At 46.1% G+C, this 27838-nt stretch overlaps 1 long non-coding RNA gene across 1 annotated transcript; it reads left to right on the forward strand.

Moving 5' to 3' along the window:
- On the forward strand, positions 1–27838 carry LOC120509097. The gene is made up of 4 exons (XR_005629155.1): positions 1–244; positions 5553–5677; positions 18302–18375; positions 26870–27838. It is a non-coding gene; the product is annotated as an uncharacterized LOC120509097 (long non-coding RNA).

A 27838-nucleotide genomic window follows, 5' to 3' on the forward strand; every position in this document is an offset into this window, starting at 1 on the left:
TACTAAAGGGAGGCTGGAAAAGGAAATAGCTGTTGTTGGAAGGGGGGGAAGGCTTTGGCTATCGATTTCTTTTTTCTGTTGTTGTTTGCTTGGTGTTGTTTGTTTTGGGTTTTTTGGTCATGATTTGGAAATGTGCTATTAGGCAAGTGGAAGAATTGAAAAACAGAACCAAGAGAGTTATGTTGTGGGTTGAGGTTACAATGAAACAAGCAAAGATACCCAGAAGGAGGTTTTCCAAAAGCAGGTAAGAGAAGGGAGCTTTGGCAGGGCTTCCTGATGGGTGTCTGCTTGCACAACTACTTGCAAGGAAAAAACCAGAGCTGCATCTTTCTTCTTCTGCTCAGGTTCTTTCCCAGGAAGCGAGTGGGGCTGGGAGAGGAGCGTGTGGAAGCCCAGGGTGAGAGGAGATGGCTCTGTGGCTCTGGGTCCCCCCTTGCTGGGTGGCAGCTGCGAGGTGCAGAGCTGTGAGCAGGGGCTGCTGTGATGGACGGTGGGGACTCCGGGGGCCTGCAGGAGGATCTGCCCATCCCTGTGCAAGGGTGTCTCCTGGAGCTTGGGGTAGCTCTGTGCTCGCTGCTGTGTCAGACTCTGTCTCAGTGTTGTGTGGGGAAAAGGGGTCAGGGAGAGCAGCTTTTTGTTCTGTGTCTCCGGGCCTGCTGGCAATGCTGATGTGAGTGATGGCTTCTGCCTGATGGTTTCCTTCCTCCTGGGACCTGGTTATTACCAGGAATAGATGGAAATAGGAGGAAATAGGAACTTCTGGCTGCCTTGGAGTCAGTTAACCCTTTGTAAATAAGAAGGAAACTGAGGCATGGAGAGGCTCTGCACCAGAAACAGTCCAACAAACCTAAATTAGCTCTACTCTGCCAGGTAAATTCAGGCTGTAAACACACAAGCACATCTGATGCTGAAGACTCTTTGCTGTTTATTTTGCTGCTGGTTTGCTGAGAATACCTGAAACTTTTCCTTTGCCTGCCAAACTGCTCCATGGCCCTGACTGTCCACTGAGGTGGCACCTTTGGTGTCTCAGTCAGAGCCCTTTAAATCCTTCCCACAAAGGGTTTTCCTTTCCTGTAGGAGAAAGGAGTGCAGCAGGCATTGCACAGACTTGCTGCAGTGCCAGACCCTGGTAATAACCTCATTAGAGGATCCCCTCTTCATCTTTCTTCCTCTCCAGGACCATAAAGCACTTGCAGATGTGAAGGCAGCTTCCAAGCATGGCTCACCTGCTCTTTGCAGTGCTTGGGCTTGATGCAGCTCCAGGGAGCTATTTAGAAAGCCCAGTAAAGGTATCAAAGGGATGACTGGATGTTTTAAAACCCTTGGATAGGGTTTTCTGGCCCAGGCTTTGTGAAAGCTTTGTCTTTCTGTGATCAGCCAAGGTACCTGGGCAGACCAAAGGTGTGTCTGTCTCTGAGGCTGTGTTTTGTGCTCAGCAGTACTGGCTTTGTGCATTGCACTGGTCAGTGCTGCTCCTGAGCTGCATCACCTTTGCCACGTGCAGGACTGGCCCTGGTTTTACCCTTGTGTGCTGGGGAAGCTGGCACAGAGGGAGCTGGATGCTGTTTAACACAACATAGACACCTAAGCTGTCAGAATTAGCCTGGCAATATTTTTGGAGCTGGAAAAATGCATTTTTGTTGAAATAGTGTGTGACACTACTTTTTAAGTTTTTTTAAATTTTTTTTAATTGTGTCTTTGAGCTACAAATTTTGGACTTAAGGTGGCTTTTTTGAATCCCAACCTTAGATGATCAATATCAGAGGCTTTTGGAAAGAGGGTCAGAAGGGGGCAAGCAAGGAGTCATTCTCCTCATTTTATTCTCTGAGGTGCTGTTAAGCAAACAATGCTGGCCATAACCATATGAATTTTATCTGTCTCTGCTGGTGGAAAAGGAAAAGCACAACAAACATCAAGGAAAGCAGCATAACCTCATCCCCCAGTGCCTGCTGCTGACTTATCAGCTTTTAAATTGCTGACAAATGACAAGCTCCTGTAATGATCTAGTTCAGAGGGTACCTTCTTGGAGAAACACAGGGATGCTCCTGGCAGGGTCATTACTGGAAGTCGTTAATCACTGATTTGATATTCAAAGCTGATGGCGAAGTCAAAGCAGGTCAGCATGCTAATGGCCATCAGCGGTGGCAATGACCAATTTCCACAGAGTTATTGTCAGCGCAGGCAGCAATAAGCAGCTCAGAAAAGGCAATCTTTTATTTTTAAATGGGAGCCGGTATGGGGTGGGCTGTAGGGGCAGAACGAACTGCTGCTGACAGGAGGCAGATTTGCTCCTAATTGGGAGAGGCAGCAGCCAGGAGAGGTACGGCTGGAACTCCAGGGACAGGCAGCATTTCCCAGCAGAGACCTCTGCTGTCATTTTGGACAGAGGAATTAAGGAGGGTAATGGTTCTGGGTGGCAGGAGGGAGCTGGAGTGTGTCATGGGGGAGCATTAGCTGGGGGTGGCTCTGTCCTGGGGACACGAGAGCAGCCCTGCCCTGAGTGGGAGTGGGCAGAGCTGTCCAGTTTACAGGTGGAAAGCAAATCCTGGGAGTGCTTGAAGTCATTGCTCAGCCATTGGCTGGGAGCACACTGTCCAGGAAGAAAAAAAAATGTCCTTTTACATGTACAGCTGGTTCTCGCAACCCTAAAGACACTCCAGAAACAGCTAACACAGGTTTTGGTGTGTTTTCCCCTAGTCCCAAGTGGAGGAACCATCTAGAACACAATTGCTGTGAACTGCTGGTTTGCCAAACATGGACAATTTGTTTTCCTTTGTGTCTGATAGTTTCCTGCTCTGTCAAAACAGCTGAGTCATTTCTTCCATGAATGTGATTTTTTTTTCAAGTATTTTGATATTTCACTTTCTGTTTTAAACATCTTAGTGAGTGGTTTTCCCTCAGAAATTTTCTCTTTCTTTGAAGGAGAGCACTGGTTCTCACTGGGAGCACAGTGGTGCTGCCTGGCCATGCTTCAGAGCAGTGATGAGTTCTTAGTCCTGTGGTCACGGGGGAGGGAATTTTGTGCTAATGGCAGTGAAAAATTGGAGCAAAAAGTCTGTCCCTGCCCTATAAATCTCCATGTCTAACTCCATCCAGTTATCTCATACATTTTTCCTCAGAAAAGAAAGATTGCAGCATCATGATAGGCATGCTCATGGCTCTGAATTATTGACTTGATGTATGTGAATCTGAGAAATCTCAAAGTTATTTCTCTGCAAAAGCATGTGTGGTGTGAGAAGAATAGCTCTGGGAGTGGAGAGAGCAGGACGGGCACTGTTTGATCACCCTGACCTTCCCCAAAGGGGAGTTTCCATCTGGGAATGGGGCAGGAGCTTCCCACCCCTCACTTCTGTACCCTTGTCCCCCAGTGGCCTTTAGCTGGTGCAAGTTTTACTGAAGGGGACACAAATGTTCTAGGAGTTGGACTTGAGAGCAGCAATTAATTTCACATAATACCTTTCCTGTCCCTGACTTGGACCAGATTTGAGCTACTGACCTGGAGCTGAAAGTCACCATAGTCCCCCAATAGTCCCCCAGTTTTCTTGCTGGCTGTGCTAAAAACCCATGGCCAGGCTGTTCCCTGCCTCCCTCAGGTTTAACCCTCTCCCAGCCCTCTTCCTTCTCCCCACCTCCTCCAGCTCTCTGCCTGCTGGGCACGACCAGGATAAAAGGAAGAGCAATGAGAGCCATATGTGGAGCCTTTTCTCCCCTCTGCTGTGGCCTGTGGTGAGCCTGGCTGGGGGGGTTGTGCAAATCCTGGGGTCCTCTGGATTGCTTGAGCCTCCAGACATGGCTTTCAGGGCACTGCATCAAGTGGAAATGTGTTTGCTGGGGAAGAATTGGGAGTGTTCAGGAGTAGAAGACCTGTAACTGGCAGTGAAGAGCACAAGGCTGCATCTGATTCCTTTCATCTTCATGTGAGCCTCATGCATCTTTACCCTGCTCTGGTCCCCTGCATCTCCCCATGTGGTGACAATGACTGGTAGGATGTACTGGAAAGCAAATTCCCAGAATCTCTGGTGCTGCAAACAAATGGAATTCCCCTTTCCCATAACACCATCTACAATTCCTGATGCAGACTAGGAAAACCCCTCTGACCTTGGGTCTTTCAGCCAAGATGCAAGATCATCCATTTTCCTGTCCTTTGTGCTGCTGAGCCATAAACGTGAAACTCCAGAAGCCAGCCTAAGACTGACATGCCCTCGGGTGGGGAGGTAAATTGAGCGTGGTTAAGTTTCACTCTGTAGCCAGAGGTTTAGGGCTGAAGCTGTCTTGCCTCGAGGACCTTCAGATACAGAGCTTGAAATGTGTTTCTGAAAGAGGATTAGCCAAACCTGAAAGTATTCCTGAACAGCTCCACCTCAGCAGAGCAGGCAGGGAGTGCCTGTCTGGTGTCTCTCACCTTGTCTCTGGCCAGCCTCCTTGGCTCCTTTTGGTGTCCCAGGGCTCCTGGTCTGGCCCTGACCTGGCTGTGATGGGATCTGGGCTGGCTGAGGAGCAACACAGAAAACAGTTCCCATCTGATGGCCAAGCACTGTGAATCATCAGCAGCTTCCATCCCATTCCCAGTGATCTCCAGCAGCCACTGGGATGAGCAGGAGCCCCTCAGCACTGGGGACTGCTCTTGTTCCCACCCGCAGCAGAGCTGCCACAATTTGGGCTGGATCTGCGCAGTGCCAAGTCTTGTTGCTGTGGTTGCATGGAGGGGAGAGGGGCTTCTCTGAGGTGTGTTTTATGAAGCCTAAAAGCCATGTGAGAGGAAGGAGACGTGAACTACACCCTGGTAAAATACCCTGATTTGGTGCTTCTCGTGAAGTGCCGTGCTGTGGTCTGGTGAGCCCCAAGAAGTGACAGGCGTGCTCTGGCAGCAGTGAGGTTTGTGCTGCAGAGAACTCCCACCCTGGAATGCAAGAGGTTTTATGGGCACTAATAAATTAAACCTCATGTGTTGACTCTAAAAATGTGGTGGTAATGAACCAGCCTGGATTTAGAGATAAGGGGAGCAGGGCACAGAGTAATGTGCTCATTTCCCTGTGCTTGCAGGGCCTTCCAGCAGTGTGGGTGGGATGACACCCAGGAGTCCATCTCGTGCACAATGGGCTTTCCTTCAGGCTCTTGGTCCTTGCCAAAATGAACCCAAATATTCTCTTCCAAAATCCTCCCTCTGATTTTCATCTAGCCATACGTGGAGTACTTGTGACTAGTCTTGGATAGGTTCCTCTGAAAAACAGCTTGTTGTTCACCTGGAATTCTCTGTCCGGGCATTCCTCACCAGTGGAGGAAAAAAAAAAGTTCTGGAAATCAGAAAAATGCTGATGACTCCATAGATCCCACAGTCTCTGTTTGCCAGAGCTGTGGCTGCTTGGCCATCCCCCTTTGGAGGGCTGGCTGCCAGATCAGTGACAGTTCCTGAGGAGGGGAACACGTTCCTGCAGGTCCCACGCTGAGCGGGAGCTCTGCGAGCCTTCCACGCCAGCTGACACGGAAACACAAGAGGCACCCTTTCCCCAGATAATTTTTTTTTTTTCCTCTGTCCTCTCCCTCTTTCACAGATGTCTTAAGGACCTTCCTGAGTCTCAAATTCAGGCTCTTGGCCCTGATGAAGCAGAAGCTGCCTGCAGGCAGCTTTTGGACAGCTGGATGAAGATATCACTCGTCAAGCGTCAGCCCTCTCCAGGTAACAAATCTTTTGCTCCTGCTTTGCAGGAATGTCTCAGTCACAGGCTCACACCTGAGGCTGTCAGCCTTCAAAGCCCCTCTCCTGGGCTGACCCCCTCCCTGCTCCTGGGACAGGGAGGGTGAGTGGTGCACACACGTGCTGCTCTGGGGCTCCAGTCCCAGCCAAGCAACTCCCAGTTCACCCAGGGCACTGGGGAAACCTCAGTGCAGGCCAGAAGGAATCTCATCCCTTAAGAAGGGAAAAAGCTTCTGCTTCCACGTTGGAAAGGCTCATTGGGATCCAGGACTGTCCCCCTCTATGAGCTGCTCTGCAAGCTTCCTGCAGACCCCTAATCCCCCCTGCCACCCCCCATCCACCCAGCTGCCATGTTCCACTCGGCCACTGCTGCCTCAGTCTTCTTCTCTCCCCTGCTGTATAATAATGATATTAATAGTAAACACTTTAAACGAACCTTTTTGTCCCTCAGGGTCAGGAAGTGAGATGGGAGAGCACAAGAAGGGATTTATGTGAATCTGAAGGACGTTGGTCCAGGAGGTTGGTCCTGGTCAGTGAATTAGTGCCCCTTAGTGTCTTGCTGCAGGGAGGTGATGAGATGACAACTAGGTCATCCTGCTGTCATATAGGGAAAAAATGAGTGTATTTGGGGCAGGAGTGAAGGCTGACAGTCCTGGGAGGGACCATGCCTTCCCTACTCTGCTTGGCAGCAGGACATGGGCCAGCAGTGGAGCTGTGGCTGAGCTGCCTGCTCAGAGACAGCTGTGGGCTTTAGGTCCATGCCCAGTGAATTTTGGCTAGCGTGCTCCCTGAGGGATCAGGCAGGAAGGTGATGCTCCCCTTGTGTAGCAGCATGAGTGTGGAAACAAGGAGAGTTTTTTGCCTCAGAAGTCGTGTTGCAGAGGACATGATGACCTTCTGCTGCTTTCTGGGTCTCCACAGGGCTTTTGGTTTGTGTAGTGCCAAAAGCAAGCTCTGAGTGCTGGGCTGTGCATGGGGAATGGGGTCTTTGAAGCACTGCAATGTGTTTTTGCTAGGGAAGCCTCTCCTAGGACCAACAGGAAATATTTCTGTAGTCTTTGCCATGTGTCCCAAAGCATGAATTGCCTCCAGCACATGGGGAGGGTGCTGAAAATAGCAGCATCCAGACTTTCTTTGGGGGAAAAAATTTATATATATATATATAAAGGAATGGACACATGGTAGGCAGCAGGAGAAAGGCAGTGATGGAGCCTTTCCAGGGAAAACAACTCTGTTATGGGTCGTGGAGTAAACACAGATGTCTGGAACTGCAAGGAGCAGAGCCATCCCTGGTGCTGGGGAGGGTTTGCCGGGGGGATGCAGGGTGAGACAGCAAATCCGTGCTGGGAATGAGCTCTGGGACAGGCATGGCAGCCCTGCCTGGGGCTCACCAGGTGTCCTGGCCTCTTGGCTGCCCTGCTGTGGGCTTGAGGTTTTGGATAGGGGCAGGGAATCTATGGAACAGGAAAAAAAGCCACCAGCTTGGCCAGAGTAATTGTTGGGTGTTTTTATCAGAGTGAAGAGTCAAGATTTGATCTCCCGTGTGTGACTGGGCAATCCCACTTTTGCTCACAGCTTTAAACTACAAGAAAGAGGACCCTGAAAATCAAATGCATTGTGGGTGAGAACTGGGAATGTGCCCTGAGAAGGGAACAGAGTGCAACTATCCTTCCCAGAAAAATCTGGGTCCTGCCACTAAGCTAGCCTTTGCTGGAGTAAAAGTTATTTATATTTCAGTTACCTAGATATGAGAAACAAAAGGAAGGAAAAAAAAACAACAGTTGTTTAAAAAGAAAAATAACAAAGCTGTGACAAATAGCTGATCTGCTTGTTCCCTTCTGGGTGAGCAGTCTGGGAGGAGCACCCTGATGGGCTGTAAGGACATGGCATAGTTCTCCCTCCTCTGTGATCCCCCATCTCTGAGGGTTTGGCCAGCAGAATTCTGTCCATCACTTTTTGGGAATTCTCCATCACTATTTCTTGCATCCATTGTAGTGACTGGCTAAAAAAAGGGAAACTAAGTCTTGAAAAGCACAGCTGAGAAATGTTACAAGGGCATCATGCTTTGGTTAGGTGTGTACCTGAAGATATTTCAGCAAGGATTCCTTTTGAAACTGAATTTGACTGTATTTCTCAGGGAAGGGAAGCCAGAGCTGCATCTGCAGAAGTGCTGTGCAAGGAGACCTGGAGCAGCCCAGCTTCCTGCAGTGCAAATGGACCTGGATTCTGACCTCACCCGGGCTGCAGGCAGTGGCAGGAGGAATAAAAAGTAAATCTGGGCTTGTTGCCATGAATAATATGATGTCTTTACATCCTGACCTAATTGTATTAATTCTTCATGGCAAATATCATATGGAAGTGGCTGATTAGTAGCTAGCAATGAGAGTGGTATTGGCCATCTGGTGTGCTCAGCTTGGAAGGAAAAAAAAAAGTCAGGATGAAACAAAACTGAAACACATGAGTCTTTCAGATAATGAATTAGCCAGATTCATTAAATTTTGGTTCAGATTTGTCTCTGCTGACACTTGTGTATGGGCAGGGCAGAAGGCAGTGGTGTCTAGGAGGAACGTGATCCCTTCAAGCTGATGGTGTGCAGTGAATTGTGGTTATTTTTCAAGTAAGAACCCATAAGAAACAGTGGTGTCAGCTCTCTTTTACCTGAGCTACTCACAGGTTTGCTTCTGTTAACCTTATGATAAGTTTCTATGAGCTTTACCCAGGGAGTGCAGCTCCATGAACAAAATTAATTAAAATCAACCTGGTTTTTCTTCTGTCAGTAAAAGTAGAATGGGAAACTGATCTCTTTCTTATGTGTTACCTTGGCAAAAGCATCTCAGCTTTGTCTGGCATGGTAGTCATAGAAATCCTTCCCTTTAAACTCTGCTCACCTCTGGCTGCACAGGGACATGCAGCTCAGAGACAAAAGACCTGTCTGTGATTTTACTTTTATTGATTTTTAATTTTTTTTTCCTTTCCCTGCAGCCCTGGGAAAAGGTGGTGTGATGGAAAGGCACTCTGCACTGACCTGAGGAATGCTGCAGCTCCTCCTGGGGTTTGGCAGCAAAGATCTCCCTTGAGATCTCCCTCAGGGTCTTCTGGGGTGTGCACGTGTACTGAGTGAAATTTGGCTTCACACACCAAGATATTGCGACTTCTGCTGAAGAGTTTTGCTGTTGTTGTTGGAATTAGCCAGGAGGATCCCATCTTAGTTTGGAGAACAGGGTGGAAAGCTTGAAATGAGTACTCAGGGGCTCCAGGGGGATGACAAAGTGGCTGGGTTCCTTGGCTGGGTGGGGAGAGCAGCCAGGGAACCTGGGCTTGAGTCAGAGGTTTCCATCTGTGTAAGGGTTGTCCAGAGGTGAGCTTGAACTCACTCTTTGGCCAAATGGCCTTGCTGGACTGGTCACTGAAAAGCCTGGGTGTGCCAAAAGTTTGCTGTGCTCTGCAGTGCTTCTTCCTGGAAGGCTTTGGGGGAAAAAGTTTAATTTGTTTTTGTAACCAGGGAATTTCCTGCACTGCACCTGTGCGGGCTGGAAACAAGTGAGTGGTGGCAAATTTGTTTGGAATGGGTGGAGGAAAGGGCTCCAGAGACCATGCCAACCCCAGAATCTGCTAATCCTATGCTAAATCTCTGGAATCAAGGAGGTCTTGAAGGCAACATTAAGGATGGTAAAAAGGGGTGGGTACGTTTCTCAAGGAATTGAATTTGGAATACTATTCCAAGACAGCAGCAGTGTGAATTGGCAGGGGAGCCCTGATCCCATGGTGCCAGGTGTGGTTACAGGGAGGATCTGTGTGCCTTTGTCTTTATTCCATGTTTATTGTGTACCTAATGAGCTCTGGTTTTGCTTTTAATTTAAGTCAGCCCTTCTTCCCCCCTCTCCTCCCCAATAATTAATGATCAGCACCATATCCCAACCTGATTTCCCGACAGACAAGGAATACTCTGTGACTGTGGCCTTTTTAACAGGCTCCTTATTAAATGTTCCTGCTGGATAAACAAGCTGGGGGGGAGGCTGCTGGGGGTAATTCCCAAACACTCCAGAGCTGCCAAAGCTCTGGACCAGAGTATGTGTGCTGAGAGCTGTGAGAGTCATTTCCAGTGGCTTTACTGACAGATGCTCCTAATTGTGTCTTTCTCTGAGGGATGAGTCATGGACTGCTGGGAGCAGCAAGAGGTTCCAGAGTAACTTTAATGGACATGATTATTGCAATAAGTCCTAAATTTAGGATGCTCTTGGAGGAGCCAGGTTCCTGGGACACAGCCATCACCTTGCCTCCCTTTTTGAAGATTGGACTTAATGATGTTAAAGGTCTTTTCCAACTGCAATGATTCTATTTAGGCAGGTGCTGGAGGATCTGACCTGATGATGTTGCAGGATAAAGGCTGATGTGCTGTGGGCTGGGAGTGTGCAAACATCCCATTCCCAGGAGGAAGGAGCTTCCCAGTTCTGCTCCAGCTTGACTGGATGGGGTCTTTCCCTGGATTTATTTCAATTATGATTTAATGATGGATTTCAGACTTGTGTAGATACTAGAGCTGGTTCCAGGGAAGCATTTCATGGCTGTGGCTGCTGATAGAGAGCTGGGTATGGTGACCCCAGTATGTCTCACTTGGACTGCAGGATCTGTTCCTCTCCAAGGTGCAGGGCTGCTAATGGAAATCATGCAGCTGAGCACTGAAGGGTGGCTGTTGTCAGCTAAGAGTGTAATTTCCTATTTGTTTTACTTAAAGACACAGATGGGAATCACTCTTGATCATTCACAAAATCTGTCTGGGTTTGGAGGCAGTGACCTGCAGGTCAAAGGCTTTGTGCCCTTTACAGTCCCTGGGGAGTTGGGGACACTGAGCTGCTGCCACACCTGATTTGCAGGGACTGCTGCTTTGGCAGCCAAGTGTGCAGCTCCTCAGTGTCCCCTCCTTGTCACACTTCAGCTTTTCACACTGCGTTTTTTGAGGCTAACAAAGTGGCATCTATGGCTCTTTCCTCCCTCACCTTCCCAAATTGTTGTAGCTTGTGTAAAGCTCTACCCAATGGTGGATCAGCCCATCACCTCCTGCAATCCCTCTCAGAGATCACCTCATGAAATACAGACCATGGATCCTCTCCATCCCCTGCCAGCCTTTTACTTGTGCAGCTCCAATCTATGAGCCTGGGATTTTGTGCCCTGAGGAAGAATCCTGGTGACACCATGCCCAAAGGGAGATGGTCAGTGAGGCCAAACTCATATGTAGTTCCATTTTTTGGCTGGATGGTGTGATCTAATGAGTAGGTGTTGTGCCCACACTGCTGCTTCCAGGATCACTCTGTTTCCCAGAGAAATGGCTCTTTATTTCCCCTATGGACTCCTGGTGTTTGTTCATTACTAACCTAAAAATAAACAGCATCTTGCTTAGAAGCAAGCCTTTGCCAGCTGATTATGGGGAACCTAAAATATACTGAACTCTGATTCATCAGGGCATAAGATTTGATCCTTTTATAACTGGTATGTGGAGGACTGCTTTATAAATAATAATATCACGTGATTAATATGACACAAGTTATAATTAATAGCAACATCCCACGTGATGGGAAGGGTGAAGGCAGGCAGACACCTTTCCCACCCTATCTGAAACATGTTGAGGCAATAAAAGCAAGTGTTAAAAATACACCTGGCATGGCACTGCATTTAACAACTGCTACAGAATGAATCACAAATAAAAAGACACGTTTCCATTGATGAAAAAATTGGGATAATGATGATAAGCAAGTGACCTCAGCTGCAGTGGATGGCACTGTGCAAGTACACATAATTATGCAAGTGATTTGCTTAGCATTGATGGTGTCTGTTATGAGGTAAAATCATCCTGGAGCACTGTGGGAAGGTCTGTGCAAAGCAAAACAGGGCCAGCACTTGCTCACTTGATTTAGAGCTTCACTGAGCTTTGGATAGTCTCTGCAACTGCTCAGCCTCTGGGGGCCTGGAATGGTTTCTGCTACCTGCATTTTCCACAGGTTTGCTGAGACCAAGGCAGAGAGAACTCCCACCTCCAGGGACCATCAGACTATGCAAATATATGCTTGCAACCACCTCACACCAACCTCAATATATGTTTGTTCATTTGTTCCAGTGTTAGCAGGACCCAAATGTATTGTTTTCAAAGCATCCTTGCTTCTCTCCAGCAATTTTACTGCTTCCAAATATGTTCTGTGCCCCTGCTCAGCAGTAGGTAGTTATTTAAAACAATACATTTCTCTTCTGTGCAGCTCTTTCTCAGAGGTCCTGGCTTGTTCAGGCTTTAACTAGGTTTCAGTATGCAAATTTAATGTGTCATTGTGGCATACTTAGGAATAATTAATATAGAGGGGTTACTTGTAAATTGGTGCTGGGGACAGATTTGTGAGGCCGGCCCCAGCAGTGGTTTTCTTTAAATGCTCAAGCTGATGACAGGTTTGATGTGAGAGTGTCAAGTGACATTTACTAGTGGGAGGAGGCCAGGAGTATTTACGTTTTGGATGTGTGTGGTGAGAAGTTTTTGGGTTTGTTGTTTTTTGGGGGGGTTTTTTTGTGGTTTTTTTTCCATCTTCACTTTTTTGTGTCCCCAAATTTTGCAGCTGTGATTTGATTTACATGAAGCAAAGTTGCAGGAGTGCAGTGTTCCAGTTCCTTCCCTCGTCAGGGACCAGAATGGCAATTCCAGCAACACCCTGGGAAAGGGGCTGGGATGTTCCACATGTGGCAGGAAGGCAGATGAACTTATCAAGTCTTGGCTGAGATGTGGCAAATATTGATGTATCTGCTATAGCATGAAGACTCTGCTAAACTTGTCACAGGAGGCTGGAAATATTTTGGGGGTGCAAGAGTCAGCTCTTTTGCCATCCACAAAAGCTGGCTGACACTCGTTCACTGCAGTCCCCTTCTGGAAGCACAGTGCTAAATATTTAAGAATTAATTGTAAAATGAAAAAAAACCCCAAAAAACAACAACAACGACAAAAAACCAACAAAAAACAACCAAACCCCAAAACATCTGGAAAGCTGCAAATTCCCTTTTAAACCTCAAAGAGGAGGGAAGCCCTCCTGTTTTGGGATGCAAACTGCTTTGTTACAGAAAGGGATTGGGAACAAACCTTCCCTGAAACAGCTGGGGCTGATCCCCATCAGAGTCAGGATGCAGGACCAGATGGTCAGCTCTCCTGTGACAATTTTGTTTTTTATTTACATGAAAACACACTTTTAGTTGGGGGGAAAAAATGTAGCCAATTCTGCTGTGAAATGCAACAAAAATGAAAAACTCCTCTATTCTGAGAAGCTCCATGTCTGTTTGAATACTGTATCTCAATAGGAGTAAGAGGATCAAGAAGGGAAAGCATCAACTCTTTTTTGGCTTTCAGGGACCAGCAGAAATACAGAAAAAAATTGCTGGTAGTTGATATATTGACCAGTTTTCATTATAACTTCAGTGTTTCTTTCAGCTAAAGGAGAAGATATGATATGTCTTGATTAAATGAAATGTCATCTCAGTGTTGAATTAATTACGTAGAACATGGGCAAGGACTTGGTATTGTATTAATTTGGCTGCTCTGAAGAAAACATCAATAGGCTGTTTGTGGATGACAGCTTCATACTCTGTCAGCTTCTGCCTGGAGTCTCACAGCTCCTTGCTAGTTCTGGTGTGTTAAGCTTGGTAGAGGCAGTGAAATCATTAACATTTCCCTTTTGTACAAGCTAGAGCAGCACTAAGAAAACTTTCAGGCTTCTCCTCTGCTGTTCAAAGCATTGGGAGTTTGTTACACAGAGGTGTGGAGGACTGGACCCCAAATAAGCCCCTGAAAACCTTTCTGGTCCCCACCAACTTGCACAGGATTGGCCTCAGAGATGGAAAGACCAGATTTCCATGTTATTCAGAACTGAAGGTTTTAGTTGAATGTTGAGTTGCTCCCTGCCTGGTGGCTGATTAAGAACCAGCCACAGCCAGGGGTTGGCAAAGATCAAGATTGGTTTTACAAGCAGAGATTGACTCAAGTGAGTTGTCACAGGCTGCTTTTCTGGGAAAAGGTAATTATAACTCAGGAAGTTCTGATGTGAAAATTATTTTGGCAGATATGCTCTTTTTTTAATAGTTTATGCATGCAAAAGCAATAGGGAAGATAAGGTGATGGGAAAGGTGAATCAAAGCAAAAATCTCTTTGTGTGGGGTCATGTTTTGTTTCGGAGATGTGCTCAAAGAAAATGCAAAGGTATTCCCTGGATTTGCCACCACATTTAATAGGTCATTTCAGGCTTGAGGAGAGGATTCCTGGAACTTTGTAGAAAGGCTTAAAACCTGCCTTTGTGAAAGACCCCATGGGCAGAGGCACAATGGCTGATCTACCCACAACATCCCAGCCCTGATCTGGGTTACTCTTGGGGCAAGGCAGGATAATAGAGGGGGTTCACTGCCTGCCCAACCCCTCACCCTCCCACAGAGATGGCCAGAAAGGTTCTGGTCCCTGTCAAGGTGCAGAGCTCTCCCTTCCAGGCAGGGTCTCAAGTCACCATGGTCGTTACTGGCAGTCACTGTGGGAGGTTTTACAGCACAGATGTAGTTTTATGGTTATTATTTATTTTTATGGTTCATTGGATCAAGGCCCCCAGTTTGCTTCATAGCTCTCCAATGTCAACAATTATCAGGCAGCTGCTAATTGGGGCTGGATCAGAAAATCAGCAGCTTCCTATCACTGAAAATCTCCGTGGGTGATGTTTCTGACACCTCCAAAATCAACGGCAACGAGCCCAACTTGGAGGAAAGTTGGACACTGAGGAAACCAGGAATACATCCTGCTGTCCTATACCCAGCTCCAGTGACAGGTCTGAAACCTGGTTTCCACACTGGTAAAAGCTAATGAAGCATGGAAGAGCATCATTAAGCCATAAGCAGTTTTTGCATTAGAGACTGGATGCAAGGAAGGATCTGTAGGTTTTTTTTTTTTGTTAGTGGTTGTGTAACTGAGTGACTGTTCTGGAGAATTCAACCTTTGGATGAGTGAAAAGGACAGACAAAAGGTAAGAGGAGAAGAAAGAAGGACAGCATGCTTAGAAGGAAAAGGGTAAAAGGATTAACTTTTTGCACAACATTTCTTAAATTTCAAATTCTTGCAAAAGTAGCAAAAAATGGAAAATAAAATGTAGACTAGTCATAGTTTGGTTCCAAACCTCCACCCCCTCAATGACAGAAAAAAAAAAAAAAAGGTCAGATATAATTTTTGGTCTCAAAACTTTAAGACTTTTAAGTTTTTGTTGAGTTTAAGCCTTTAAGTAAAGTTAACATTTTCAGCTGAATTTAGTTTTCTATCAATTTCTAGGAGGCAAAATATTTAAAAATATCATTTTGCACCTGCCCTGACAGTGGCAGAGACCAAAATATGCTCCATGGTACTTTCTCCATGATCCTTGCTGTCCTTGCTGCCACCTGTGCCTCGGCTTCCAGGTGGCAGATCCTGCAAACCTCGTGACAGCTGTAGTGTAGGAGGGGCAGGAGCTGGATGCATCCAACCTGATTATTCCACAGGCTTGGATGGCAGGTCACGGGCATTTCTCTGAGCTGAGCAAACAACTGACATATGTGCACTGAGAACAATTCCAAAATGTGCATTTGATAGATTTTAAATTGTAAGACACTGATGTTTTGTACTGTTTTTTTTTCTCTGAGAAACCACTAAATCTGTCGTGCTCTGCCCACGTGCCATGCAGGGAAGTTGTAACTCCCCACCCCAGCTGACTCCCCAGCCCTATATTTCACCTTCCTTTTGATGGCTCTGTCATTTAAGCCTTCAGATAATAGGCCATTATTCTCAGAATTGCTATTATATTTTATTAACAGGAAGGAGGGGGGGAATTATTGTCACAAACTCTGAAAGATTTGCACTTGGAGCACTCAGAGCTCTTGAGAAGGGCAAATCATTCATCTGCCTTGCTGGATGGATGTAGATCTCATCCCTTCCTCCCTGCTTTTCCTGGTCCTACCAGCCTTTGCCAGCCATGGGGACAGATCCCACCCCAGGCTGGTGGCAGGACCAGCAGCTTGGTCTCCCAGGAATTATCCAGAGAGGGATCACTGCCAGCAGCAGTGGTGGGTGCTGGGGATGGAGGCTGGCTTAGTGCTGGTGGCTGCAGCCCAGAGCAGCTGAGCTCTCCTCTCACATCTGTGTGTGTGGGTGTGTGTACACGTAGACACAGCCAGAACAAGTCTGTTCCTGTTTGGGAGATCAGTGTCAAAAGTGTATTTTGTAAGAGCTGGCCAGGCTCCTGTTTCCACATTACTAACCAAAAGCAGTTAGATGGTTTTTTGGGTGCCTCTGCTTTTCCAAATCACTGCGTGGCTGTGTCTCTCTCTTTAGAAAAGGGAAGGATGTGCTCCAGAGCCTCTGTGGAGGTATCAGCAGCTCATGCCAGTTTGCTGGGGCTGGGCACCACATAGCAGGGTGGCCAAGGTGTGACTGCAGCAAGGAGGGAAGGGAAAACCTGTGCAGGGAGGTGGGGACCAGCTTGCAGCAAGGTTTCTGCTCCCCTGGTGCTTACAAGAAAGGGATGAGTACAGACATGTTGGACCCAGCTGTGTCTCCCTTTGTGTCTGTACAAATTGTACCTTTTCCAACCTTTCAGAAACATAGGACAAGGATTTTTTTTTTATCCTGAAGTACCTGAACACCTGAGGCTGCAAATCCTCTTCTCTCTTCTTTTTCTCCTTCATTCATTATCCTTGGTGGGGAGTCAGCTGCTAATTGCAGTGTCCTGCATGTGTCCATCAGTGCCAGTGAAAAGCATCTTCTTGGGAGTGTTTTAAGCACCATTACACAGCTGGGATGGGGAAAGAAGTAAGGTGTGGTGGAGGAAAGTGGCTTTGTGGCTGGTCTGCCTCTGCTAGCAGGAGGAGGAGGGGGAAAGGAAGGGGAGCATGGCTTGCTCCAGGCTGTGCATCCCATCCTGCTGCCTCTGAAGCTGTAGCATCTGGGGAGAGGGGGACACAACCAGCAAGAGGTGGCCCTGAGGGGAAATAGGACACCTGTGGTGGGAATCAGCTTTTAGTTTCCAGCCATTGCCTGACTGGTTTGGGTTTTTTCTTGTCTTTGACACATTTTTTCTCCAGCTCGCTTTTCTGTCAGATCCAGAACAAATGGTGTTTAATGTGCAGATACAGCCCACAGCTGGGATAAATGTATGCATTCCTGCACCTTTGACTAGCTTTAGGTATTTGTCTGGGGGAGCAAAAATGCTTCCATATTCTTGGAGAAGGGTCGTGCATTTCATGCAAAGGGGGAATATAAATTCATAGCTACCTGCTACAGCAGTAGCTGCTGGTTTTATTAGACTTGCTTGTATCCTAAATGCTCTGGTGCAGTCACCAAGGTGCTGGTTTAGAGTCTGAGGGAGGATGCTGCAGCCTGGTCTGTGGCAGCAGGAGCACAGGTGGGTGTAAAATCCCCCTGTGGCCAAGCTCTGGGGTGTGGGTGCTGGAAAATTCCTGTCCCTACACCCAGTCCATGCTCTGAGCTCCAGGGGGCTGGTTCTGCCTTTGTTTAGGGTGAGCTGGGGAAATCACCATCCCTGGAAGTGTGCACAAACCATGTGGTGTCACTTGGGAATGTGGGTGAGTGGTGAACGTGGCAGTGCTGGGCTCAGGGTTGGATTGGTGATCCTAGAGGTCTTTTCCAGCCTAAATGATTCCATGATTGTTAATGCAAAGGCTTCACTGCCATAAACCAACATTGACAAATTGATATCCAGTATGGAAGGGTTTGAAGATGATCTTTCCTAGAAGAAGCACTGCCAAACATCATTACTGACAGAGCTGGAAATAGAAATGGGATTTCTTGACTCCCTGTTCAATCTGCAACCAACAGATTCAACTGCTGAAAGAAATCAGTTGGGATATCAGTGGATGCTTTGATACTTTAGCTGTTCATTTTCAGTGCTTTTTGTCATGTCCTTTTAAATCATGAACTTCAAAAATTCCTGGTTGGCTATGAACAGTATGGTCTGGTTTTCAAAGCTGCTGAGCTGTTCAGAACACTTTGAAAATTAGAATAAACTCTGGATTCCTAAATATATCCTCAAGAGCCCAGGTTTGAGCTCTTGGGTTTGCATACCTTGTTTTTATTATCTGCACCTTTAAGATAGGAAAACAAACACAATTGCTGCTCGCTACTGTCATTAATCCAAACAATTTGAAGATGGCTTATTTTGTTATGAATTAGTCAATTAATTCTGTTTGTTAATTCACTCTGTTGCAAAATATCAGGCTGAACAAATTTTCTGTACATTAATACAATAAATCTTAATTTGTTACTGCTGTTTTCTGAGTAACCCACAGCCAGCAGAAGTCAGATTTATTTATTTTTTCCATTTGCTCTGGTTAAGTCCAATTCTCATGCAGTTTCTTCTGTCTCTCTGCTGATTCTTCAATTTTTAAGATCACAAGGTTCAAAAGGTCTTTGGGGAGACCTGGTTTGTATCCTGAGCTCAGGAGCAAGTGTTGCAGGTCCCAGTTTGAAAAAAAAAACTGCTGATACTAATTATTTTTTGTTGCTTATTTATCTCTTGATAGTTCCTACAATCCAATTAAAATCATTGCTGTTCCTTGCAGGTGGCATGGATCTTCATTTGGATTTCAGGAGACATAAACAACAGCAGCTTGTGAAGACAACGCTTCTGTGAAGGGTAAATTCACTTTTGACAATTCACCATGAAATTCACTTTTGTTCTAAAAAATAAAATGAAAAGAAATGCAGAGACTGTAGAGTGATCACAGGCCTCCAGCAGTGAAGATTTAAGATGGTAAATATTGCAAAGCTCTTAAAAACCTTTATGTCATGACTCTGTTTTAATGATATTGAATGAATTTGGTCTTGAATTACCAATAATTTCTGAGAGAGCTGTCAAGAGAAAAAACAACAAAAACATTTTTTCTACGGGCTGTAGAAAAAATACAGTTAAAAAAAAATCACCATCCACTTTCAAACTATTTCAAACGATTCCCTGAAAAAACTATCTTTAAATGGCTGAGGGCAATTGGCATAATGATTTAAAGTTGGGCTGGAGGGTTGCAGGCTGCACGTGGGTGCTGGCAGGGAAATGAGAGGCAGTGTGGAGGCTGAGACAGAGATTGCTCTAATGAAAGGCTCAGGGTGACACTGCATGAACTTCATATTTAGCCAGTGACGTTTGCACTCCACCAGAACCCAAGGGAGGCAATTAGGAGGGCTGGAGAAGGAGGGAATAATTTTACCTGTCAGGTTTGGAAGTGGGCAGCTCTGGGAGTGTGTGTGAGTACTTGTGTGTGTGTGAAAGATCCAGAAACTAATGAAACAGAGAGGCTTGGCGGGGACTGTCAAGCCTGTGGTTAGAGGTGGGGAAAGAGCTGTTTCCAAACCCACAAGATTTATTTCTGGAGCTGGTGGGTAGGTGGGAGGCAAAGTTAGCAGGCTTTACTAGGCTTTACCCTTCAGGGCTTTCATCTGCTTTAAATTCAGTTGAAAATATTGCTAATTGTAGCAGCAAGCAGGCAAGGTACCCTTGTACATCTTACAGGTGACTTCTTTACATTTTTACTTAGAATTTTTTTCTGATTTTTTTTTCTCCCTCCCACTCCTTGATTTCTTGGGGTGTGACTAAGGAGCCATAGGTAGAGAAGGCTCAAAATTCAGTGCTTGCAGCTCACAGGCCACCCAATGGTGCAGCACTGCCCAGAACTAACCTGGCAAACCTGAGCTTTCCTTTTGGGATGGAAAATTGAGCGGTGCCAAGCTGCTGTCAAGAGCTGTGGTCCTTGCTCCAGGAGTTGCTGATACCAGCACTAGTGCAATGCATGAATGTTCCTGTGCCCTCAGGAAGGTTTTGCTGAAGTCTGATCTCAGCTTTGTGATCAATGTGGTCCTCAGTGAGTGATGAACCCCAGATCTTTCTTCTCATTGCTTTTAGGAGTTGTGGATCCACAGTATTTTATATCCAAGGCAGATATTCTGATGAGTGTCACAAGAACTCCACATCCAGGGTCCTTTTACTGTCAAATTCTTAATGATTTTCAATTTGGATGTGTGGGGGTCATATTTTTTTTTTCCTTCCTCCCCAGACAAACCCTTCACCCTATTTCAGTGCTTTCTTGAGGCATGTCTATGTTCCTTGCTGTGAAGAGGTCAGTGGGGACAGGACCTTGGACACAAACAGGATTTCAAACAGCCTGAACCATCTGAGGTCCCTCCCTGATTGTTTCTAGGACCAGCCCCTACTGCAGGCAGTGGAAGGAATTTCAAGCTAGCAGCCAAACATCTCAGGAACTTGGTTCTGGTGCCCTGAATCAGCCAGCAGTGGGGGGTACAGGTGTCATTGCTTCTCCTCAGTGCTCACACAGGCACCTGCCCTGCCTCTGCCAGAAATTATTGGCCAAAACCAGTTCATAGAATCACAGAATATCCTGAGTTGGAAGGGAGCCACCACAAGCTGTTGGTGTGAATATGTGGATCAACTGCTGCAGCAAAGCAAATTTATCATCAAGCAGTGCTTTGAGCTAACACACTTGTGTGTCTCAGTTATTTTGGGGGGAATATATATGAACTAGGGCGTAAAAACTTGGCTTGAACTGAGGGCAGAGAAGGCAGCTCACTTAGCCTGAGGAATGCTTTTGACAGAGACACGTTGTCGCCACATCTCTTGGCTGGGAATAAGTTGTACCTTTCCTGCAAATGGAAATATTTCTCTGAAGTCCAACAGCTGCAGGAACAGCAACTTGTCTCTTGATCACGTTTTCAGTTTTAAAACCCATTTCTAGTCCAGCAGCGAGGAGAAAAACCCCAAAGCTCATTCAAATGAGCTTTTTAATGGAAAAAGTCACATTAAATCTAAACCAATTTCATGATCTTGTCTGAGTCATGACTTTTTAAAGACTGGGGGCTGAGGCTTGCAGTTAACATTGCCTTAGCAATGCTCAGTACTTATCTGTGACTAGAAAGGTATTGGTGGGGAAGGGCTGGTGGTGTTATTTTTCCAAGGGCCTGATCATTTAGCTATCTAATTTGGGAAGCAGGACTATCTCTGGCTGGCTCTTATCACCCTTTCAGCGAGGCAGATAGCAGCCAGCACATTACTCAGCGTTACCCCATGGATATCTGGTGTCTGAGTATGTGTTACAAAACGTGGCAGCCAGAGCAGTGAAACCCCTCAGTGCTGGCCACAGGGAAGTGGCTTCAGCCCCACCTGCTAAGAGGTGGATGGATTTGTCCTCTGGGCTTGTCCTCATCACCTGAGAGACCCTGGTGGCTGTGCTCTGTTCTCACTCAATTATTTATTTCTGGGGATTGAAGGATGGGGAGGGGATCTACTGTGATATAGGAAACTTTCCTAACTTGCTTTATAACTGCAATAATGATATGGGAAACTTTATTTATAGTTAGAGAAGGACTTTCATTTTTTCCTATCTCCTGCTGTCTTCTCCCTGACAGCTGGTTGTGAGGCACCAGGGAGAAATTTAACCTCTTACTGGTACTTTGCAGCTTTGTCTTCCCCACAGGGTTTCAGTGTGAGTAGCTTCTGTGGGAAATTTTTTTTCTGCTTTGCAGATGGAAAATAGAGACATGCAGTTCAGAGGTGTTTGTAGGGAGTCTTCTGACTTAAAACCCTCAAACTGCTCCAAAATAACTTGTCAAGTTCTCTCCATGCGTTCTGATGGACCTTATGGATGATTTTTATGGATGCTTGTGATGTATAAAAGTGAAAATGGTCACTGCAGAGGTTGGAGAGCCATGGGTAGAGCCATCAGGCTGGTAGGGAAGAAGGCCCAGGTTGCCCTTGCTCACTGGGATATGACACATCCCACCCTGACCAGGGTGGCTGAGGAGCACCCATGGCTTTGTTCCACCACCCTTAAATCTGTCCCAGTGCAAGCTGGCCCTTTAACAGAAACCCACTGCTGTGTGTCTAGAGGGGAGCAGAGACAGAAAGGAAGTAATATTGAGTCACAGCAGTCAAGAAGGATCAAAGATTGGCTATTTTTGACACACAAAAGGGTAAGTGATGCTGAACTCTCTCTAGACTGATTACAGCTGAACACAAAGCATTTTAACCTCTTAATCCTCACTTCTGAGTTATGGCCCTGACATGGAGGGCTTTGTGGCTTTTTGGAGATTCTCTGCTGCGTGTGACCCTTGTTCCAAGCAAATAAAACACAACCCTGGCTGCTGCATAGCATGTGCTGAATGTTGAGCGTGGTGCTAATCCTGCAAACTCTGTGGGTTTTTGCCTCCCTCACTGACCATAAGTGGGATTCATGGGAATTCAGTCAGGGAAAAGCAATCAGGCTGGATGAGGCCTGGAGCCACCCGGAATAGTGGAAAGTGTCTCTGCCCATGGCAGAGAGGTTGGAACAAGATGATCTCAAAGGTCACTTCCAACCCAAACCATTTTCTGTGATCTATGAACTGTGGATGTAATCTCCCATTTCCCATTTGGATTTGTGGAAGCACAAGCCCGGTTTCCCCTCACTGTCCCGAGGACAGCCCTAACCTCCCTGAGCTTCCCCTCGGAGAAGTTGTTCCTGGGCTCTCCTCTGTCCTCTTCCCACCCTGGCCATTCAGGTATCCCCTCTCCAGATCCTGAGAGGTTCCTCTGTTCTTTCTAGCACATGGACTGATGTTCTCTATGAATCCACATCCCCTGATTGTAGATATGAGAGCCTTATTTTGGTTTGAGCCTTGCTTGTATTATTTTTGGTTTGCATATTTGGGCTTGACATAAAACCCAGCAGAGAGACTCTTACTTAGCCAAGGCCATTTCTGCATTCACTGCAGATGAGCGTGGTGCTCCAGGGAACCAGTTTTATTCCAGGCTTTGCCAGTGATTCATTTCTGGATGCTGCCTGCGTGATTCCCTCTGGGCCTCAGTTTCCTGTTCTGTAAAATGGAGATAATACCCTTTCATGGCACAGGGCTGCTTTGAAGCCTGTACAAAATTACTCTGATGTGTCTGGATGAAAGTTTCTGTAAAGCAGATTTAAAAAAGCATGCAGCTCTCATTGAGGGGTTTGTATGGAGTGATCAGGACCCCAGAATTACTTCCCAGGATGAATGTGTCTGTTGAACCCTCAGACAATGCTGAACACTGAAACTATATTCATGTAACTCTTCTAAAAGCATCCACTGTTGGTGCCCATGGCAGGGTTTGCTGCTATTCATTCTTTTTGTTTGTTTTATGTAAATCCTTTTTCCTTCTCATTGAAAACACAAACAAAAAAAGGGATGACCAAAAAAAAAAATTTTTGCTCTGTAAGCCCCATAAAATTGATTCAACGTGAAGTTTTTAGCAGGAGCAACCCTCTCTGCTTATCTGTGTGATTTTAAAATAAACTCTCCTCTTTCTCCTGGCTGTCGTATTATAGAAGAAATACCCTGAAAGCAGAAATGAAAGAGAAAATTAAGAATTTTTGTCTCCTCGCCTTTCTCACTCCGGTCCCTTTATGTGCTCTCCCACCGCCCCCTCCTCCACGCCCTCCCTCCTGCTCTGCCTCAGTTCCCATTGAAATGTCAAATGCAGCAGTTGTCTGCGAGTGAAAGAGGGACTCCCTGGTGGGAACGGGCTGCCCTTCTAACCTGAAGGCCTCGGCTGTTCTCTTCTCCCCTTTTTGGTGTTTCCCATCCCACTTTCTCAGCAGATGTTGTGTGGGGCAGCACAGGCTGTAAAGGAATGAGTTTCTTTTCACCTGGCCATGTGAATGGGCTGGCACAGAAACCCTGGCTTATTCTCTCAGACTCTGGCAACAGCTTACACAGAAAGAGATTGTTTCGAAGAGCTGTCTCTTTTCTTTCTTTCTTTTTTTTTAGACGAAGATAGGGAAAAAAAGCTGAGAGATGCTGGCTGTATTTTAAGCTCCCTCCTTGGGTGCCAAAGGAGTCCTTGGAGTTTTGTTGCTGCTACTTTTGTTCCTTTTATAGTTTCCATTCAAGCCCCAGGCTTTCAGCTCCCCTTTGTCTTAGTCCTACTTTTCCCAAGCAGTTGACATGAGAATTAGTTCAGAAAGATGGTGGAGGTTCATCTAGGAGCATTGCCCCATTTTAGTCCAGGGCTGTAGTTTTTGACTCTTTGGTGAAAATTTGGAAAAGAGTGACATTTCCCATGCTTCTGCAGGGAAATTATTTTGTTTCAGATGAGCTCTGTCTGAAAACATGTAACAATGGTGTGCAAAATGCACAAATTCAGTCCTAATGTTGAGTTTTGTCACTTAAGATTGGAGAGGCACCTTAAAGGTGGAAGAAATAGGGGGGGCGTGAGTTTTCACCTTTTCTCCCTTTTTTTTGGCTCCCTGTTTATCTGTTCAATGTGGCTGGTTGTTTTCTGTAGCCTGCTTTCTGTCCCTTACCAGAACCTTGGGCATCTTAGAGCCTGTCAATTGAACCACAGCAGAAAGGTACCCAGAAGAGACATTCCCTCCCCTGCATTGGATGTCTTTGCTTGGCTCCTTCAGAGCACTGTCACTTATCCAGCTCACTTTTCGACATGTCTCTGTGCCCAACTCATTATATCTAAAGTTTATATATATATATTCAAGAGCAAATTATGCACATGGCTTGTGAATAATTTGACTGCCAGCGTGAGAAACGCACATGCTGCTGATCCTGAGAAATGGAGCTGTCGTTTGCTGATTTAATGAGTAAATAATGAATTATTCTGAAATACTGTGGGGATATTATGCCAGTGGTTCTCTTTTGGTCTTTATACACATTTTAACTCCAGTTGGTTTTTTTGTTGTGTGTGCGTGTGGTTTTTTTAAAATCTGAAGTTTATTTTCGCAGTGGTGCTTGGAAAGCTGTAAATGATCCACAAGGAATTAACAGACAAAAATCCCTGGCTCTGCTCCACCCTATTGAAGTCGATGGCAAAACTCCCATTGAATTCAGTGGAAGTAACAACTAGGCCCTGTGAGAGTAAACAATAAATCAGTTTTATAATCACAATATTTCTCTACGTCCTGTTCTTAGTGCTTCATGTGGCAGAGGTGTTAGGTCCTTGGATGATGATGAAAGGCACAGAGAAATACAGGTGAAATACAGGCTTGTGAAGGTGAAATTTCTAAATTTGAAAGCTTTGGGTAAACTTCACCTTTCAGGCAGTATTTTGGGAACCTGCACTGCAATTCTGTTAAAGACAATTCCTTTTGAGAGGTTGAGCTGCCTCTCCATCCATCATGTAGCCAGCAGGTGTAGGAGAACATTTCCCCTTTCTAGTTTGTAAAAAGTGCAGTTTTTAGAGACATAGGAGTGTGAGAATCAGCAAACTGATTCTCCTGCCTTTGTGACAAGTGGACATGTCACAAATCCCATTCAAAAACTGATCAGGAGGAGATGGATTATCTCCTGTCAGATATCCTGCAAATGTGGTGCCTGTGGTTAGAAGTTTGCAGAAGCTTTTGTCCCTGTGTCTGCTCTAGCACATCTCAGTGTTAACACTATTCTGTTAAATATTAGGAAGGTACAAATACCTTAGAGGTTTAGTTCTTATTCAGCCTGTTCTGTCAGTGGGCTCCAAATAATTTGATTAAGGAAACAAATATCAGTGTCTTACATTTTGCATGGGGGAACCCATGAATCCATGGCACAGCCAGATATTAAAGGATGGAGTTCAGTCTAAGTCCTAGTCTAGCATCTTTGCCTTTTAAAGGCTTTATCCCTAAATGTGTCTTGAGTAAAGGGCTCTGTATTGTAAAGTTTTCCTATTGATTCCTTCCCTGGAGTTTGTGCCTTTTGGAGGAGATGGGGCATTGATAATTGCTTCAGCTGTTCTTGACTGTTACAGGGTACTCCAGCAGAACTGTGTAGGCTGAGTGCTTGTGCTTTGTAAAATAACCCTTTGGCCCTGCAGAATGGGAGGATTTACAGGTTTAGCCTTCTTGATTTGCTTTGAATTATTCTGTATGAGCTATTCATGGAGGGTATAACAGAGCTGAAGGTAAGGCAAGGTTGTCGCTAGACTATCCAAAGATGAGAACCACGGAAATAAAGTGCTATTGTTTCTCTTCAAGCAATGACACTGACTGAAATAAAAGACATCTGGGTAGGAAATAGCAGCCTGCTTCCAGGGAGCATCCATGGTGTACCTCAGCTTGCCATGAATGCTAGCCCTGCTAGGCAACCAGGAAAGGGATCTGCAGGCAGCCGTGAGCCAGGCCAAAGAGAGAAAAAGAAAAAAAAGCCCAACCCTGAGAAAAAGGGGTGCATTCTTCCTAATTGTGCTTTGGAATGGAAGTCTTTTTATTATTGTCTTTTGTTGCATTTTCCCTCTTCCTTTTCACGCCCCAGTGGCAGCCTGGGGGTCTCAGTGCTGGGTGGCCGTGTCCCACCCTTCAGCTCTGCCTGGCCTCCAGGTGGGTTTGGGGCTCCTTTTGGGAGAACTGCAGCACCTCTGCATGTTCATCTCACACTCTGTGCCCTGGGGGCTGGGTCAGACTGCAGTGCTGCCCGTGGCCCTTAGGAAGGGAGGGTGAAACCTGCCCGAGTCTGGCTGTGGGTGATGGCAGAATTGCAGTTTCACCTAAGGATGAACATCCAGCCAAAACTGACAGGAGTTTTTTCAACTGGCTGGTGGCCAACATCAAGTTCAGAGTGTTTGGAACAGTAAATAGATGTTCATAAATAAAACATAAATATCTCTGAGCAGTACTTTGAAGAAGGCAGTGGTGGACAAAAAGAGGTGTGAAATAGGATGCCCAGGGTCAGGCACGAAGTCGGTGGAAGAGAGAATTGAATGTGGCTCTCCCCTGCCCAGGCTGTCACCCTCAATTCTGGGCCATCTTTTCTCTTATCAGTTTGTGCAAGTAGATTAAACCTCACTCAAAATCAAAGTGTGAAGGACAACAGAAATGGGGGGGGGGGGCGGATGTTGCTCAGGGGAGAGAGTTGCTCTTGGGCAAGTGTTGAAAGAAGCTGGGACAGCACGGGGCAGCAGGGCAAGAGCAGCAGCACCAGTGAAAAATGCTGAGGTTGTAAGGAGGCAGGACCAGGAGCTGTCTGGGTGAGAAGTTCCCCATGGTGATGGTCTCGCCTCTCACACACATTTCTTGTTTCTGTTTTGGCTTTCATGTTTCCCTGTTCTCCCTTTATTATTAGATGTGCACTGGCAGCAAATAGGTTCTCAAATATCAAAATTCTTAACTAATGAAAATTTATTGTAGATGCCTCCCATCTTTGAACAATGAAGCCGTGATACCCTCTGGAGACCCGGAGCTGCTGGAAGTAACCTAAGGCATCCCCTCCCTTTCAGCACAGGCTCAGGGTTGAAGTGCAGGGAAGGCTGCAGGCAGGACCAGCTGTAGCTCAGGCAGCAGCCTCAAGAGGGAGAGAAGGCTTTCTCACAGGCTTTTATGACCAATGTTCAAAGGGAAATGCCTTTAGAGAAGAAAAGGCTGGGCTTTCTGGCTGTACTAAACTCAGACCTGCAAATCTGTTCTGTGGCTTTTCTTTCCCTGATGCTTCTCTTCTACCTAATCCTTCCCTTTTCTCCTGCTGATGGCTGGGGACTTCTTTTCTCAACCTGGGGGTTTTAAAGCTTAGCCTGGGATGAGGAGTCTCACCTAAACAGATTCAAGTCTGCACCTTTTCTCCTCGGTCATCATCCCTGTGTTTGACAGACAAATAGCCTGGACAGGAGGGGAACGAACTGATTATTTCCCTTGAACTGAAGGACGCCCTGGCCCTGTGTGGTTGATCACTGGACAAGAGCAGCACAATTGGACAAATGACCAATATAATAGCTAACAAATGGAAAGCACTGCTGCCAGCAAAGGAGCTGGCTATTTAAAGGCAGCAAGAGGTTTGCAGCACCAGCCCTAGCAACAAGGACAAAAGTTATTCCAAACACATGAGGCAAAGCCACCATGAACCCACTGTAGCATGCTATTAATAGGAAGGGGGCCTTCATTAATTTCTTAAAGGGTGATGCCAAAACATCAGAAGAAATTTGTGGTGCACATAAAGGAGCAGCACGTTGCACTGTATCTAATTGCCAGAGTAATTATTTTCTGCTATGCAAATTACCAGGAGCAAATCCACTGCAGTACATCTATGTGTATTTAATTATCATCAAGAGCTGGAGTTGAGGGACTAGATTTAATATGTTCATAATGAAATAGCCAGAATTTGTG

The sequence above is a fragment of the Passer montanus genome, unplaced genomic scaffold (genome assembly GCF_014805655.1).
Source record: "Passer montanus isolate IOZ18808 unplaced genomic scaffold, ASM1480565v1 scaffold5, whole genome shotgun sequence".
In the NCBI taxonomy this organism is placed as follows: domain Eukaryota; kingdom Metazoa; phylum Chordata; class Aves; order Passeriformes; family Passeridae; genus Passer; species Passer montanus.